Genomic DNA, 19,222 nt, shown 5'->3' on the forward strand with positions numbered 1-19,222 from the left:
AATTCCAAGTAATTCTGGACAATTATTCTAGCGTTTTTTTTCTCAAATGGGAAAAAACAAACAAAAACAAAACAAAACAAACAAACAAAAAAACACCTACATAAGCATGTTATGACAACTAACACAACCCTACATAACTGTTCATAAATGCTTATTACAACAGGCGTCGTCTGTCGTAAAGACTACTTCAGCTCGCTTTGATCAAAACTTTCCAATTTAACCTTTACAGTAAAGGATGCCTACTATAATAAGCATTTATGAACAGTTATGTAGGGTTGTGTTAGTTGTCATGACAACCTTATGTAGGTGTCATGCAGCCTTATGAACAGCACCCTACAGTAAAGTGTTACTGAAATTTCCTCTTAAAACCCACGTACGCAGTTTTATGAAGATTCTGACTTTCACCAGTGTTCTCTAATTTGGGATTTGTTCTTAGGTAAGAACAGAACCTACACACTCACGAGCACAAAGGTGAGAACAGTTCTGCGCTTTAAGAACACGTCATGAATCTGACGTAGACTTTTTCTTAGGACCTTTCTCAAGAACACACTTAAGAACAAACTTACGAAGATATTGGAGAATGAGGCCCAGTGTTATTCTTTTCCCTTTGACTACAGTCTTAAAAAGATGGTTCTTTAGTAAAGAAAATGGTTCTATATGGAACCATGAACACTCAAAGAACCTTTTGCATGATTAAAGGGTTCTTTGCACTGTGAAATGGTTCCTCAGATTGATGGAGAATAGTTCTATATAGAAGCTTTTTGAAAAGCGTTCTATAAAGCAACAAAAAGGGTTCTTCCGTTAACAACAGAAGAACCCGCCTGTAACAACAGAAGAACCCTTTTTGGTGCTATAAAGAACCCTTTTTGAAAAAAGTTCTATGTAGAATCATGTAAAACACATTGTCAATTTGAAGAACCATTTCACGATGTAAAGAACCCTTTTTGCAGAATCATGCAGAGGGTTCTTTCAGTGTTCATAGTTATATATAGAACAATTTTCTTTACTAAAGAACCCTTAAAGAACCATCATTTTTAAGTGTGTACAGTATCCTTTGGCCAGAGCACCACCCCTCCGTTCAGGATGACTATCTTTTCCCTCTTTTTTCTTCAACCGAATCAAATTAACAATATTAATGTAATAAAAACAGAAACGTTGTGAGCTTGAATGAAGATGATGAAAGAGTGAATGAGCAAAATGAGCAAGAGAGAGTTAGAGAGGAAGAAAAAAAGAAAAAGAAAAGGAAAGAGGGAGTGAAATGGACAAAGAACAAGAGAAAAAAGAAAAGAAAGATGGAACAAGGGAGAAAGAAAGAAAAAGATGAAAGAGAATGAGAGACAGAAGAAAAAAGAAGGAGATGAAGAGAAGAGAAACAAAGTAAAGAGTGAGATGGAGAGAAACGAGAGAGAGAAAGAGTGAGGGAGACAAAGAGAAAAGAGAAAGAAAGAGGAAGTGAGACTGAGACAGAGAAGAGAGAGATCTTGAAAGAGTGAATGAGAAAAAAACAGTTCAAAAGAAAGAAAAAACAAAGGGAAAGGGAAAGAAAAAAGGGAAGAGGGAACAAAATGAAGAGAACGAGAGAAAGAGAGAAAAACAAAGAAAGATGGAAAATAGAGAGAGCATGAGGGAGAAAGAGAAAGAAGAGTGAGACAGAAGAGAAAAAAGGGAGATGGAGAGAAAGAAAATAGAGAGAGTAAGAGTGAGAGAGAAAAAGTACAGAGAAAAAAGAGGAAGTGAGATTGAGACAGAAGAGATAGAGAGAGAGGTTGAAAGAGTGATTGAGCAAAAGAGAGAGAAGGGAAAGAGAAAAGGAAAGAGAAAAGGAAAGAGAGAGTGAAATGGTAAGAGTGAGGGAGAGAAAGAATGGAAAGGAGGAAGAGGAAGTGAGATTGAGACAGAGAAGAGAGAGAGAGAATGAGAAAGATGTGTTGAAAGAGTGAACGAACAAAAAAAAGTTAGAGAAAGAAAAGAGAGAGAAGGGAGAGAAATGGGAAGAGAACGAGAAAAAGAGGAAGAAAAAAGAAAGATGGAAAATAGAGAGAGTTTGCGAGAAAAAGAGAAAGAAAAGACGGAAGAGAATGAGACACAGAAGAGAAAAAGAGAGATGAAGAGAGAAAAAGAAACGAGAAGTAATAAAAGAAGCGAAACGAGAGAACGAAAGAGTAATAGTGAGGGAGACAAAGTGGGGAGGAGAGAGAGAGAGAGAGAGAGAGAGAGAGAGAGAGTGAGAGAGAGAGAGAGAGAGTGAGAGAGAGAGAGAGAGAGTGTGAGAGAGAGAGAGAGAGAGAGAGAGAGAGTGAGAGAGAGAGAGAGAGGGTAATTCAGTGGTTAGGAGTGAGTGATGGCTGCTGGACTGTGGGAATGGACGGTAAATAAATAAAGAAAAGCAGGAGGCTTTGTGGATTAAGGGATGAAAGTGGAGGAGAGGAGTGAAGGGGGGGAACTTCAGGGGGTCCGGGGCGGCCCACCGGCACGCAGAGACACACACTGACCTTTCACAACAGAAGCTCAGCTAGAAAACAGCGGCTATAATCCCTCCACCACCCCTCTCTCTCCCTCTGTCTCTCCCTCTGTCTCTCATACTATCTGTTCTTCTTTTTAGCACCCTTTTCCTGTTTCACTCAGTCCATCACATCTGCTGCTGCCCTTCACAGTCTTGGTCTTTGTTTGCTCTCTCTCTCTCTCTCTCTCTGTCTCTCTATCTCTCTCTCATGATCGTATCTTTCCTCTTCTGTCTTTACTTCTATCTCTCATCCCGATATACTTCTGAAATGTCAGATTTCAGCCGACAACAACCATTCCCCTGAGAGAGAGAGAGAGAGAGAGAGAGAGAGAGAGAGAGAGAGAGAGAGAGAGAGAGAGACCATAGAAACAGGGAGGCACAGGAAAAGCAGGCTGGACAGAGAGGACAGGATCTGCACCCACTGCCCGTCAGGAGAGACAGAAACTGAGAATCACTTCCTTCTTTCATGTTCAAAATATAAAACCATCAGAGACGCTTTTCTGCCCAAATTTACTAATAAAACCCCCTCCTTCCCCAAACTGACCGACTCCTTCCCCAAACTGACCGACTCAGAGAAAATGAAAATTTTACTGGGAGAAAATGTAGAAACAATAAGTTCAGCAGGACAGTTTATTCAGAACTGCCACAAGATCAGAGAAGAAAATGTAACATAGCACTTCAGTTATGTAATTAATATTTCTAATTCCTGATGTTCAAATTGTATTACATTTTTCATATGTACCTTGTTTGTTTTATTTATTTATTTTTAATTATTATTATTTAATTATATTTTATTTTATTACATTTGGCATGTCCATACTCATTCTATGCTTATATGTATTACCATATTTATTTATTTATTTTTTTTTTCCTATTTATTTTCTATTCATTTTTTTTTCCTATTCATTTATATTTTAATAATAATTCAATTTAAGATGTATTTACAGCTTTGGCAACATAGGTCTTATATCCTGTCATGCCAATAAAGCATATTTGATTTGATTTGATTTGATTTGAGAGAGAGAGAGAGAGAGAGAGAGAGAGAGAGAGAGAGAGAGAGAGAGAGAGAGAAAGAGAGAGAGAGTGAGAGAGAAAGAGAGAAAGAGAGAGAGAGAGAGAGAGAGAAAGAGAAAGAGAGAGAGAGAGAGAGAGAGAGAGAGAGAGATATCAAGGCCCAATCCCATTTCTTATTTTCACCCCTACCCCTTATTTTGAGTGCTACCCCTTGGAGCTGAGTTACAAGTTGTAGTGGTTGAAATCTTCTCTATGAAATGAGACCCTCAAATAAACAGAGCATTGCTCTGTAGGCGACCCTGCCAGTCTGCAGTGACAGCAGAGGAGGGTAAAGTTCAGCTCCTCACTGCTGGGCTTTAGTTACATTTAGAGAATCATATGCCTTCAAAGAGGGGGGCAATTATTTATTATCGCCCACCCCTAATTCTTCAGTGATATGAAGCTGAGGAGCCTGGTTTACGAGGATCCTGGCCTCTTCCTATTTCCCCCATTATATCAAATATAGAACTGCAAAATACCAGAGGGCGCCCGCGAGCGAGTCCTCAATGAATGGGAGTGAATGGAGCTCAACGGCTAAAAACGTTAAGTTAAAATAGTTTCTAATCACTGAACCAGAACTTTCCTTTAATTTTAGAAAGTAAAAGGATGTATTTCAGTAAAAAAGCAAAGAAATCTCACCTGTATGTTTCCTTTTTTCTACAGCAAACAGGTTTTGGACGGCAGGACGCTAACATTACTGCTACTGAGTGCTGATTGGTTGGCGAGCGGAGCAGCTCATTGGCTGTTTGAACGTACATGAAGCGCAGCTTTAAACTCCTATAACTCGAGTTTAAAGCTCTTAAAAATATAAATGTGTTAAAATGTTGTTCTGTGTTTAGGAAATGATTGTATTCTTTTACATTAAAAACGTTTGAGTATTTGTAAACTATGATTTTGCTCAAGTGCTCCATATTAACCTATTCATTTTAGACTTGCTTGAGAGCGCCCTCTAGTGTTGGACAAACCCAGAAGACATTACAGAGTGGTAATTCTCCTCTCTACAAGTTCTCTGGCTTGATGTTCGACTCCTATTGGTAACAGCCACATTGCTTCATTCTGTATTTGCATAAAGTTAACTCCGCCCAACTTTGTCACGCCGCTGACTCCGCCCACTTCGCGTCTCCAACACTCCCGCACCCTCCCGTCACCGGAAGTTGCCAGCTCTCGTTAAAAATAAGTGACCACGGGCCGCCCTGTCGCGACGCTGCCGGTGTGACTGCAGGGTTAGTCCTGTACGGTTGTGTTTGATAAGTGCTGCTGACCAGGACGAGCCCACAGGCCCGGCCAGCCCGCTAACCACAAAGCCCAGAACCCTTCAGAAAGACTGCTGGACTTTATGTCTGCTAAACACCAGCAGTTTCGTGTTCTCTCCCCCATAATAATAACACCTCGCTCACTGCTGCTGTCTGTCTGTCTGTCCGTCCCCATCACGTCTAAAACTCTCCCACTCTCCAGCCGTCCCTCCGTACTGTAATCACAGCATTAAAGGAGGGCTGCAGAGAGCGAGAGGAGAATTGATCGCTACGGAGGAGACATGAAAGCCAGGTTACACCACAGATTACTACTGAGAGAGAGAGAGAGAGAGAGAGAGATGGAAAGAGCACGGTGGGTAGGCTTCACTACAGCTGCACAACCAAACCAATCAATAGCGCCTATTGTAACCAGGAGCATGTGGGGGGTGGGGGGGGGGGGTGCAGAGGGAGAATAAGAAACAGCTCAAAAGAAAGGATGAGTGGAAGGAGAGAGGAGGGGGGGCATTAGATAGAGAGGAAAAGAGGCAGGGGGTATCAGCGAGTGTATCTACACTCTCAGTGCTGCTACAACACCACCTTCCTCAGACCAGCTGCTTCACACTCCTACAGAGACGTCAGATAAATAAACCTGCCTGCGTTTAATTTCACACATATACTCAGAAAACCACGGCGTTTACAATGACTTAGAGCAGCAGGAAAGCAATGAACGGGTCTGACTAATAACAATTGTGAGCCAAAAAAATTGAGGTTTGTTTACTGTAATAATATATATATATATATATATATATATATATATATTCCTTTTTTGCCCATTATGTTAAATTCAACAAATAAACAGTAATTGTGTATTAAAATGTGCAGACGTTGTTCTCTGTAGAAGATGTGTTTACCTATTTACACTTAAGTTAAATTTGACCGGGGCACCGAAACTTTTGCATATAACTATACATATATGTAATAACATCTAATAACAATATATGCGTTTTATGTATATACATAAACAGCAGGTCTGTAATATACTAGTCTGTAATATACTATACCTGTGCAACTTATATAATTTATAATAATTATAATAATGATATAATAATGCAAATTTATATAATTAAACAAGAAAACAAAAACAATATAAATTAAAATAAACACAAAAAACTACATAAGTGTTAGATGTTTATAGTAGATGATTCCTATATGACTGCACAAAATTAAATGTCCATAATTCCATGTATTTCAAAATATAAATATCCTACAAACAGAAAGTTAGAGCATATTATTTATTATTAAATATATTCTTGTCACCAAAATACTTGTAAAAATGTTTAAACTGTTTCCGGAGCATTTCTACGGGTCCATTTTTACACATGTGGACAGCTGTTGTGTCCGAATGAAGTATAAAAATAAAAATTGGCAAAAATTTCAGTGCACAATTTCCATGTATTCCTATTAATAGATCAGAAAAATCAGAATTGTTTTTGTCTGGTTTTACTACAAAGTCAGAACATTTCTGCCCTGAAAATGAACAAAACACCACACTTGCACATGCGTAGTTGGGGCTGTGACCCTTCGCTGAATGCTCTGCTGTCTTAAAGAGAACAGAGACCTGGAGAGATCCGAGTTTTGATAGAGGATCAATGGAAGAAACCAGAGAAGATTCACGTACCAAATCAATGTGGATGAAGCAAGAGGGTCCAGCAACCTGAGCCTCAGCCCCATCCACACGCATTGGAAATCTGTCATAATACACAATAAAGCCTATCTAATTCTGTCAGATGCAATCAAGCTTACAGAGGGATGTAATCCATGCATGCACCTGCGTACGTACGTGTATGACTGTGTTTGTGCGATTGTTCAACATGAAGCAGAAAAAGTGTGTGTGGACGGGGTGTGGCTGGGATATACACTCACTGGCCACTTTATCAGAAACCCCTCCCTTGTAGCTCCACCCTGTTGGCGTGCAGTTAGACTGCAGCCCATCTGTTGATGCACAGTCTGTGTTAGCAGTCAGTGTCACTGCTGTGCTGGGAATGGCACACCCTAGAGGTGTGAAATGGTTTATTGTAGAGACTCTTCTTTACAGTGGTGGCGATAGGAACCAGGGGTCGCCATGACTACAACACAAATATAGCCATTTTATTTACTATCCAGAACCACCAGTGAACCTACACGAGTCTTCTGAGTTTATATGGAATATTGATGATGGAAAATAGTGGAAAATCTGGGGAGAGAAAAAAAAAGCTGTACGCAAAAAAACGGTCAAACAGTGAATGAGTTAGAGGGCAGCATGTAATTGTACACCTATACAGTGGACCTACACGTGTCCAAAAGTTTGTGGACACCTGCTCCTCCAGCGTTTCCTCTGAAATGAACGGTGTTAATAGTGAGTCTGTCCCCCTTTGCTGCAGTAACAGCCTCTACTCTTCTGGGAGGGCTTTACACTAGATGTTGGAACATTGCTGTGAGGATCTGATTGAGCATTAGTGAGGTCAAGAACTGATACTGGAAGGTCAGTTCTGGATCACTCCAACTCATCCCAAAGGTACTGGATGGAGCTCCATCACTCCAGAGAACACAGCTCCACTGCTCCACAGCCCAATGCTGGGGGGCTTAATACCCCTCTAGTCCAAGGGCTGTCTGGATATATAAGGCAGGTGTTTCCAATAAAGTGGCCGGTTGGTGGAAGTACAAGGACGGCGTTTCTAATAAAGTGGACGGCGAGTGTATATTGTAATTCTATGACTTCAGTGCAGCTATTAGAGCTGAATACTGGTGAATAAAGAGACTCGAGCCTCTCCTGGAGGGTGCATTAGAAAAGGGAGGAGAAAAGAGAGGTGACCCCTCTCCTCTTCACTCAATCAGTCTACAGCAATGCATACGGCACTTCACCAGCCAGCTCATAACTCTCTCTCTCTCGACTCTCTCTCTGCGTACAGGAGTCATGCCAAAAGCACTTTACCTGTCAGGTCATAAAACACACGGAGAAAAACCAAGCTTGCCAGTGCATCTCTCTCTCTCTCTCTCTCTCTCTCTCTGTCTCTCACAAGAAAACACACCCTGTCTCACTCGTCCCTACACACGTACACAAGGTTAAAGCCCTTTCCCTTTGACCAGCTCGATGAGTCGAGGCAAAAAGTCCTATTTATAGCGAGAAAAAAAGCGCTTGGATAAGTGCCTCTTCCCACAGACTGGCTATCCTATTCTCCCTCTCTCTTTCTCTCTCTCTCGCCCCATCCCACTCCACGTGCTGGTACAGGTATATAACGTAGAGCAGGTTTTAACTGGGCTGTTATGGAGAAACACTTAACCGCATTTAGTTGCTGCTATTTTTCCTGATCGATGGATGGAAGATGCAGTCGCGCAAGCTGACGTCCACTCATCCGCCGCATTCCTCCCTTTCTCTCTCTCTCTCCCTCCCACCATCCAGCTATGACCTTTACACCTCCTATTAAAGAGCATTAATAACACTCATCCGTCTGTCAGCCCATTCCCAGACACAAACACACACACAACACACACACAACTCATACAGCACTAGATACACCACAATACAAGCCAGCCAAACAGAACATCTACTTTACATATACAGCGCTATAGGAAAGTATCTGTGGGCTATATGGTGCAGTTATATGGTGCAGTATCAATTCAGGGTATAACATTACGTGGCATGTTGTCTACTGAGTGTACAGACCTCTACAGTACAGTGTCTGTTCTTAAATATAATATCTGTTCAGTATATAGAGTTATATGGTATCTAGTGGATATATAGGGTCAAATTGTACAGCATGCTATACGGTACAGTATCTATTAACGATACAGGGTTATTTGGTGCAGCATCTGTTGGTACAGAGTTATGTAGTGTACTACCTGTTGGCATTTAGAGTTACATGGTACACTATATATTTGGTATATAGGGTTGTATGGTATAGTGTCCGCTGGGTATATAGGGTTATATGGTACAGTATCTCGAGTGTATAGCGTTATATCCTATAGCACCTGTCGGGTATGTACGTGTATATGGTACAGCATCTGTTTGGTACATAGGTTTATATGATAGAGCACCTGTTGGGTATATTGGGTTATATCGTACAGCATCTGTTGGGTCTATAGGGTTATTTGGTACAGTATTTGCCAGGTATACTGGGTCCTATGGTACAGCATCAGTTGGGTGTACAGGGTTATGGCACAGTATCAGTTGGGTATGTAAGTTTTTATGGTCCAGCATCTGTATATAAGTATACAGGCCATATATAAGGCCAAATATGGTACCGTATCTGTTGGGTATATGAAGCTATATATGGCACTGTATCTGTTGGGTATATAGGGTTATATATGGTACTGTATCTGTTGGGTATATAAAGCTATATATGGTACCGTATCTGTTGGGAATATACGGCTATATATGGTACCACATCTGTTGAGTATATAGGATTATATATGGTACCGTATCTGTTGGGTATATAGGGCTATATATGGTACCGTATCTGTTGGGTATATAGGGCTATATATAGTACCGTATCTGTTGGGTGTATAGGGCTATATATGGTACCATATCTGTTGGGTGTATAGGGTTATATACGGTACCGTATCTGTTGGGTATATAGAGCTATATATGGTATCGTATCTGTTGGGTATATAGGGTTATATAAGGTACCGTATCTGTTGGGTATATAGAGCTATATATGGTACCGTATCTGTTGGGTATATTGGGTTATATATGGTATCGTATCTGTTGGGTATATAATGTAATGGGCTGTGTAGTACGTTACCGTTTCAGTAGATGTTTTATAAGCGTAGTGTTTAAGTGTTAATGTGAGAAAACCGCTTTCAACCGGCTGATAAAGGTTCTCTCGTTTGCCAAGGAAGAGATTTAAGGCACCTCACACTCCCAGCGTGCTGATGTGTTTCAAGAACACACAAATGAAAGCAACACGCACACAGACACACACACACACACACACAGACACACACACACACACACACACACGCAGCCTCTTTCTGCAGAGTGAATGCTGCATAAATGGAAAGGAGCCCAGCACAGTAAGCAATCACTGCCGTCACTGAAAACAGAAATACGTTCTCTCTCTCGCTCTGGCCAGGGCCTGTTGGTTTGCTGCAGCCAGTCAATAGCACAGACACGCTTGACAATTTATCATTTCTCGGCTCTCATTTTTCACCTATTGACAACGTGTTTCTCCATTTATTCGCCCTGCATTAAAACTGTTGGGCCCAGACGGCTGGAACAGAGACGCAGAGCCGGCCGTTTCACACATGTAGCACAAACGCACATGCGTATACAACAGACAGATATTTGTAGTCTACAACACCAAATCCTCCATCTACAGCACCAAATCCTCCGGCCTCCAGATCCAGACTTGCACTTATTAAAACGCCTTATAATTGCGCTTAAAATGTCTTATCTCTGTATTATGCATTTCATATATAGGTATCAGCACTGGCTCTTGTTTCCGGTCGTATCTGATACAGTAGTTGCTAAAGAGCATCTTTAGATTCTAGCCTGTTTGCACTAGCATGTCTGCAGCTGGTCCAAAATGAAGCGTGAGGAGACCGGTACCAAGAAATGAGATCATTACCCTGCCCGCAACATCGCACTGGTTACCAGTAAAATATAGAACTGAATTTTAAGTTTTACTATTCGTTTTTAAAGCACTACATGGCTCATCTCTGACCTCCTCTGCTTCCATTCCACCGCACGAGTCCAATGTTCTTCCAAACAGTTGCTCTTAGCCATTCCACGCTCTCGGATGAGATTCAAAGGTGACACGGCCTTTTTTGTAGGTGCCCCGAGACTCTGGAACAGTCTTCTTTTCACAAAGGAATCCCCCACAACAGAGGTTCTTAAGTCAAATCTAAAAACCCATCTATTCTCTCAGGCTTTTGAGCCTTTTTCACTGATTATGCACTCAGTATCTGTTATCGTTTTCCATCGTTTTCGATCCAGTGTTGACCAGAGGAGGATGGGTTCCCCTTTTGAGTCTTGGTTCCTCTCAAGGTTTCTTCCTCTTGCTTTTAGGGAGTTTTTAGGGTGACTGCAAAGCACTTTCGTAAGTGGCTCTGGGTAAGAGCGTCTGCTAAATGCCGTAACGTAAACGTCGAAATACAACACAGCAGAAACACAAAATAAAGGCATGATCTATATGGAAGGGTTTTAAAATGTAACTTTGGAACACAATCTTTGAAATCTCTCTGAAGAGCATTTAAACAAACATTCTAATGATCTTCCACTCATTAGAAAGTCTGGTAATCGCACTTGCCATTCAATCTCTGGTGAGCACCAAATAACTGGACTGAGGAGGTCTGTCTTGGTCCTGGTGCGTCTTTGATCCTTGATAAGAATCAAAGACATCTAAACGGATCGAATGCGGAACAAGCCAACATTTCCTCCTCATTTGTAAGACAACTTACACAATTATATATTTCAGCTAAACCAGAGGACAAAACTGAACCTAATAAGAGGACTGTGTAAAAGACATTAAAGACTGGATGTCAAGCAACTTCCTTTTACTAAATTCGGACAAAACCGAAGTCCTTCTTCTTGGTCCAAAAGCTGTTAGGGATAATCTGCCTACGTTTACTCTTAATCTCGATAGTTTCTCAGTCACACCAGGCACATCTGTAAAAAGCCTTGGTGTCACGATTGATCCCAGTCTGGCCTTCGATGAGCATATTACCAATATTACCAGAACAGCTTTCCTCCACCTTCGTAACATCGCTAAATTAAGAAATGCACTGTCGCTACAGGATGCAGAAACGTTAGTTCACGCCTTCATCACGTCCAGGTTAGATTACTGTTCCAGCCAAAACCTTAACAAGCTTCAGTTAGTCCAGAACGCTGCAGCCAGAGTTCTCAGCAAAACCAGGAAATTTGACCACATTAGCCCAATTTTGTGTACCTTACATTGGCAGTTAAATTCCGCATTGAGTACAAGATTCTTCTACTGACGTATAAAGCTCTGAATGGCCTTGATCCTCAGTACCTCAGTGACCTTATTTCCTACTATCAACCGACACGCCCACTTAGATCACAAGGTGCTGCTCATTATTAGCACCCAGAATAAATAAAGTTACGTCAGGGGGAGGAGCCTTTTCATACAAAGCCCCCCAGCTTTGGAATAGCCTACCAGTCTGTGTTCGGGACTCGGACACAGCCTCCATCTTTAAGTCTAGGCTAAAAACTTACCTGTTTAGTCAAGACTTTGGTTAATTAGTTTTCCTAACTATGTCCCTCTTATACCCCCCCACCTCTTTCCCTGAGCTGAGCGGCTGCCCGTCCTAAGAAGGTCTGACGTGACTGATGCGGCCGGCGCACTGCACAGTGGTGTTAAACTGTATCCACCTATACTGTTTTGTGTCTGTGCTGTTATCCGGTGTCGACCAGAGGAGGATGGGTTCCCCTTTTGAGTCTGGTTCCTCTCAAGGTTTCTTCCTCCTGTTGAGGGAGTTTTTCCTTGCCACTGTCGCCAAGGCCTGCTCACTGGGGGACCCGGATTCTCTGTAAAGCTGCTTTGTGACAACATCTGTTGTAAAAGGCGCTATAGAAACAAATTTGACTTGACTTAAAAATTTCTGACGCTGTTTTGACACATTTGTGATCTCATCTCTTCATGAGTTCTGAATTAGTAATTGTAAAACAGTTTCAGTTTTAAAACATTATTATTACCAATTACATTTGCAATAAGCCACTCAGGGCCGCGCATTACAGTGATTTTAACTTGCTTTGGGTTCTAAGCTTAGTTTTCTAAATATGGACATTATTCCAGTTACAGTTGCCAAATTCTGCCCAATCAGTTCCAATTTTTGTCAACATACAACTAAAATCCCACCTCGAAATCTCTGGCGTACAGTTCCAGCTGCTGATCACGGAGCTACACAGTGTCAGGATTGCTAGTGCTAATCTACTAATACCATTACTACCATTACCCCACTGGAACAAAACTGCCCAAGCAGCAGCTTTTCTACACTGTCGATGTGCAGAGGCCCATCAGCCAGGCACCATCAGCTTACGGTTACGGCGGCCCCTAACAGGATTAAAACCCAAAGGGACTCAAGGAAAGCATCGATTGCGGGGTTTGAGGGGACGCGGGACACCAAAAACCCATCCAGCTAAATGCTAGCAGGGCACAGAATGGACACAGGGGTGGACAAGGACGCAAATCAGCTGAGCTCAGCTTATCCAGGGCAATGGAGGATCACTTTTAGGGGTTCCAGAGATTACATTCAAAAAGAAGCGTAAAGCGGTAAGGTGCTTAGAGAAAGCTTTCTTTTTCTTTCGCGCTCAGAGTGGACCAGGCTTTTGAGAGCATGATGCCAACTATGGGTGGGTGTGGTTATTCAAATACATGCCTATGCAAACTCAGCTTTATATTTGTTTTCTTAATCAGGTTTTTGACCAAGATGTGTAATTAGCATAATATTCATGTAAAAAGAATGTCCTTTGATTCACCTTCACGTGTCCACTAAATGGCTGCAACTGGACAGTCCTAATCTCGACTAGTGTGTGTGTAAGCAGTATCCTCACCAATCACAAGGCTGATCTGAAAGTTTATTTATGTAGTGCTTTTTACAACAGGTGTTGTCACAAAGCAGCTTTACAGAAAAATCCAGGTCTGAGCCCTCATAAGCGTCGCCAACGGCGATAGCGGCAAGGGAAAACTCCTTAAGAGCAAGAGGAAGAAACCTCGAGAGGAACCAAGACTCAAAAGGGGAACCCATCCTCCTCTGGACGACACCGGATAGCAAACAATAACAAGAGCAATATGCGCCGTCAATCATGTTCATTTGAATATTAGGCCACCCCCAGATAGTTCTCAGATAGGTCTCGTAAGCAATTTGAAGCTGCGCTTTCATTATTTTTCTTGAGATCGAGGTATGCATATCATTATGACACCAAACAAATGTTTTTTTGAGATATCAAGATATTTGTGCCATTATCACAACATAAATGCTATCTGATCACAATAATGCAATAAATTACTTGAGGCTTTTAGAAAACAGCATTCGTTTTGCTGTGCATGGTCCAGTAGGGCTTCCAAACTGCCCCCATTTCTGTGCAACTCTCCAGCTGGAGTTTAGTGTTCTCCTCCAAGCGTGTTGAGGTGTTTTATAGCTTTATAGTCTGTAGTATATTTAACTGAGTCCACAATGTGCTGCCCATGTGTCAAACACAGGGCCCGCAGGCCAGATCAGGCCCGCGACACAATCCTATCCGGCCGCAAAGGTGTTTTAATTTTCTGTTAATGTTAGCCCGTTTCACAGTGTGCTGCACTACAGTCCCCAGCATGCACTGCAATGTAATGCGCACTCCGACTCTCCTACCCCAACAGCAGTCTATGGAACAGCAGTTACACCTCAATTCTACACCAGTCATATCACTAAATGCACTGGCTGCATTTCAGCTGCAGTTCAACCAACATAAACACTGAACGTCAGCTCAGCAGCTCAGAAACTGAGCTTAAGCATTAATGAACTTGCAGCAAAGAAAGAGTTTGACACCCCTGCTGTACTGTGTAGCCACCTATCCAGAGAGAGAGCACGTGTGTTTGTGTATTCAGGATGCAGTGACGACGGTGTGTGATGATGCACATGCACACGCTCAGCGACCTGCACGCTGGATTTGGTATCAATCATAGCTGAAGGTGACACGCAGCATGACAGAGCTGCAGCAGCGAGGGTCTCACACACTTTAACACCCCGACACACACACCGTAATGAGTGATGGGGACGGGGAGCAGAACCACAGGCCATCAGAGCAGCGCTGGGAGGAGAGGCGCTCATTACCCTCACAGTAATAACAGTTTACACTGCCGGCAGAGAGACGCTAACGGAGCACAGCTGGAGTAAACACACACACACACACACACACACACACACACACACGGACCTATACACACACACACACACACACACGGACCTATACACACACACACACACACACGGACCTATACACACACACACACACACGGACCTATACACACACACACACACACACACACACACGGACCTATACACACACACACACACACGGACCTATACACACACACACACACACACACACACACAGACCTACACACACACACACACACACACACAGACCTATACACACACACACACACACACACACACACACACACACACGGACCTATACACACACACACACACACACGGACCTATACACACACACGGACCTATACACACACACCTATACACACACACCTATACACACACACCTATACACACACACACACACACACGGACCTATACACACACACAGGCCTATACACACACACCTATACACACACACACACACACACACAGGCCTACACACACACACACACGGACCTATACACACACACACACACACACACACACGGACCTATACACACACACACACACACGGACCTATACACACACACCTATACACACACACACACACACACAGGCCTATACACACACACACACACACAGGCCTATATACACACACACACAGGCCTATACACAGATACAGACACACACGGACCTATACACACACACACACACACAGGCCTATACACACACACACACACACACACACACACACACACACAGCTATACACACATACAGACGCACACGGACTTATACACACACACACACACACACACACACAGGCCTATACACACACGCACAGATCTACACACACATATACACACTTACAGACACACACATACAGATACACACGCACACACAGCAACCGTGCACACCGGCTTTCCCCAGTTTACTCCCTCCCAAATTCTCGCTTCCTCTCCATTTCTCCCTCTCTCTCCTCCTTTCTCTCACTCCCAAATCCTGTTTTTCATCCTCTCCATTTCTCCCCATCTGTTTCTCTTTCCTTCTCTCTCACTGTTTCTTTCTGAACCTCTCTCGCCCTTTCTCACCGTTTCTTTCTCTCTCACTCCCTCTCTTTCTTTCTCTCACTCTGACTCTTTCTCTCTCTGTATCTCCCTCTTTCTCTATTTCTCATCCAATCCCTCTCCTTTTCTCCCTCTCTCCATTTCTCGCTATTCTCTGTTTCTCTCCATTTTTCTTTTTGTCTCCCTCTTTCACTCTCATTGTCCCCCTCCTCCTGTTCTCTCTGTCATTTCTCTCCAAGTTCTCTCTCCATCTCTCCATGTTCTCTCTCTCCCCATTTCTTTCGATGTTTATCTCTCTCTGTTTTCTCTCTCTCTCTCTCTCTCTCTCCAAACTTTTCTGAACCTGTTGTGTGTGTAGTTGCTGTAAATCAGTCTGTCAGTCCTGTTTATTTTCTGTGTTAAACTCTGAGACAGCAGACCAGCAGGACAGATGGACGCCGGTGGTCCACCGTCCTGCCCACGCACAAGTGTGTGTGTGTCACACTGAACTAATCACAGTCGTGTGTGTGTGAGGCAGCGTTGAAGTAATGATGGTCGTGTGGGTGTCATGGGAGGTCATTAGGGCTGCCCTCCTCCCCCAATCCCTTGCTTTTCTCTTTCCATCCCTCCATCTCTCCCCTTTTCTCTGAACCCTAAGGGTCCCTCACACTCCCTCTGTTCCCCACCCCCCCTAAATCTGTTCCCTGGGCGTGTGCGCGTGTGCTGCTGAACCCCTCAGGCTAAAGAAACGTGAAACGCCTGTGAGCGTGACGCTGCTATCTGAGGAATTTCACACGTTTTACTGCTAACGAGCCCATTACACTCACAGAGAGAGAGAGAGAGAGAGAGAGAGAGAGAGAGAGAGAGAGAGAGAGAGAGAGAGAGAGAGAGAGAGAGAGAGACAAAAGAGGGAAGGAGAAAGAAAAAAGAGTGAGAAAATACAGATCACCAAATACAGACTCGGTGACCACAGCCTGACCACTGAGAAAGGCCTGGTTACCAAAAGAGGAGAGAGTGTGTGGTCACTGCAGGACAGATGAGGTAGAGACAGAGCTGCACTTCCTACTGACCTGCCCAAAATATGATTCTATCAGGAATCAATATTTTAATCAATCTGAAAAACAGACAAACATCTTCTGTGGGAGATGATAAATCTGTGATTATATTAGGAGAGGTCAGATGTGTGTAAGTACATGTGAGTGTCGTTCATGCCGGGACAGTGAGTGACCAGCACACCACAGCTTTCACTTTTACTCAGTGTTATATATGTTTGTAATATAGGATTTTTTTTCCCTTTTATTTTCTCCCTTTTTAATTACATAAATATATTTGATAATTAACGTTTTTTCTCTCTCGTTTTTAACTGCAGGCACGTATTAAATAGATCTTGTTTTATTATTATATATAATTTTACATTATTAACTGATAATTAACACTTTCCCTTCTTAACTGTTGTATTGTTATATATCAGTCTTTTTACATTAACTGAACTGAAACTGAGTGAGAGAGAGAGGGAGAGAAGCAAAAAGGGAAAGAGAGAGAAAAGAGTGAGAATGTTAGAGAGAGAAGGAGAAAAAAGGGAAAGAGAGAACAGGAAGAGGGAAGGAGAGAGAAAAAGAGAGAGAGAGAAAGAGACAAAAGGAAAGAGAGAGAGAGCAGAGAGAGGGAAGGAGAGAGCAGGGACAGGGCAGGAGAGAGAAAAAAGAGAGAGAGAGAAAGACAAAAGGAAAGAGAGAGAGAGCAGAGAGAGGGAAGGAGAGAGCAGGGAGAGGGCAGGAGAGAGAGAGAGAGAAAGAGAGAGAGAGAGACGAGAAAGAGACAGAGAGAGAGAGCGCAGAAGAGAGCAGGAAGAGGGCAGGAGAGAGAAAGAAAGAAAGAAAGAAAGAAAGAAAAAGAAAGAAAAAGAGAGACAGAGAGAGAGAGAGAGAAGAGAAAGAGAGAAAGGGAAAGAGACAGAGAGAGCAGGAAGAGGGAAGGAGAGAGAGAAAAAAGTGAGACAGAGAAAAAGAAAGAGAGAAGACAGAGAGAGAAAGAGGGAAAAGAGAGAAGACAGACAGAGAAAGAGAGAGAAAATAGAGATAGAAAGACAGACAGAGAGAGATGATGAGGGTCTGTCGTTCGGCCCCCTGTATTTCTGTTCTGTTCTCACACTCGTCACTCTGTGATGAGCCTAACTGACCATTACTGCTGTAGCCTGTTAGCTGACCTGCTGACCTGCTCAGCCATATAAACACAACCTTTTACCCTCATTTACACTTTTACTTCATTAACACAGCCTAGAACAGCAAACACTTACCTTCACTTCAGATACAAACAAACTGCAGCTTCAGCTCAGTGAGATCCTGCTGGTGTGGGTTCCCTCTTCCTCAGTAATGCTAACAAAATATCTGTGTGCTAATAGCACCCCCTTGTGGAGACTGACCACACTGTAAAACTCATTCATGAAGACTTGTAAATACCTTGTTTATCATTCAAATTACAAACTAAGTGCTAAACTGATTCACTGACAACACAAAATTTAATCCATTAATTTTTCCTCATTCACTCACAAACTGACTCACACAGAGGAAAAATCTTATCACACAAATATTTACAAACATATTGCTAAATATCGCAAAATGATTTGTGATATGGACCATTTCAAATTTTTAGCAGACGTGGACTTTAGACTAAAGTCTTTCTGCTTTGAGTGACCCTATACCGTAATTATGTTTCATTAAAATGAATGAAAACTTGTTTCGGTAGTGACAATTTTAGCTCATTTTGAGCAGAATTCCAACACTACATCACTAGCAAACACAACTTTGATCAGCTGTACTCACATAAAATCATCATATTGTTCATGAAAACACAAATAAGTTCTTAATTGCAGAAAATGTGTTTCGGTAGTGACAATTCTTCATGTTCCACACTGATTTTCAGACTTTGGGACTCTTATTTCAAAACAGTGGGATCTAACTGCTCACCATCTTTTTGCATTAAGTAACCCAATACCTTAAATATGTTGATTTTATTACAATTAATGAATCTTTGTTTCGGTGGTGACAATTTTAGCTCATTTTGAGTAGAATTCCAACCCGTTCATCACTAGCAAACAACTTTGATCAGCTGTACACACATAAAATCATCGTATTTTTCATGAAAACACAGAAGTTCTTAATTGCAGAAAATGTGTTTCGGTAGTGACAATGTTCCACACTGATTTTCAGACTTTGGGACACGTTTACTTCAAAACAATGGGATCTAACTGCTCACCATGTGGCCATGAGGGACAGGGATGCAGCCTCACTTCCTGCTCTAAAATGCAGGGGTGTGGCTAAAATCAGGCTCCGCCCACATACTACAAACTGTGTTTCGGTAGTGACATGATAACTTGATGATAAATGAAAATGAAACTTGATGATAAATCTAAGTTCTTCAACTTTACTCTTCTACTTACAAACGTAAACGTGGTATGAAACTTTAGAAAAATAAAAATTTTATGAAAATTGAAAGTTTACAATTTTGGCTTTCCACACAGCTTCACTCGTCTCAA

At 42.2% G+C, this 19,222-nt stretch overlaps 1 protein-coding gene across 1 annotated transcript in view; it reads right to left on the reverse strand.

Moving 5' to 3' along the window:
* The window catches only part of LOC118819701 (WD repeat-containing protein 7), a 292,651-nt gene that overhangs the window by 139,784 nt on the left and 133,645 nt on the right, over positions 1 to 19,222 (reverse strand). The window lies entirely within an intron of this gene.

Source organism: Colossoma macropomum, unplaced genomic scaffold (assembly GCF_904425465.1).
Source record: "Colossoma macropomum unplaced genomic scaffold, Colossoma_macropomum, whole genome shotgun sequence".
Taxonomy (NCBI): Eukaryota; Metazoa; Chordata; class Actinopteri; order Characiformes; family Serrasalmidae; genus Colossoma; species Colossoma macropomum.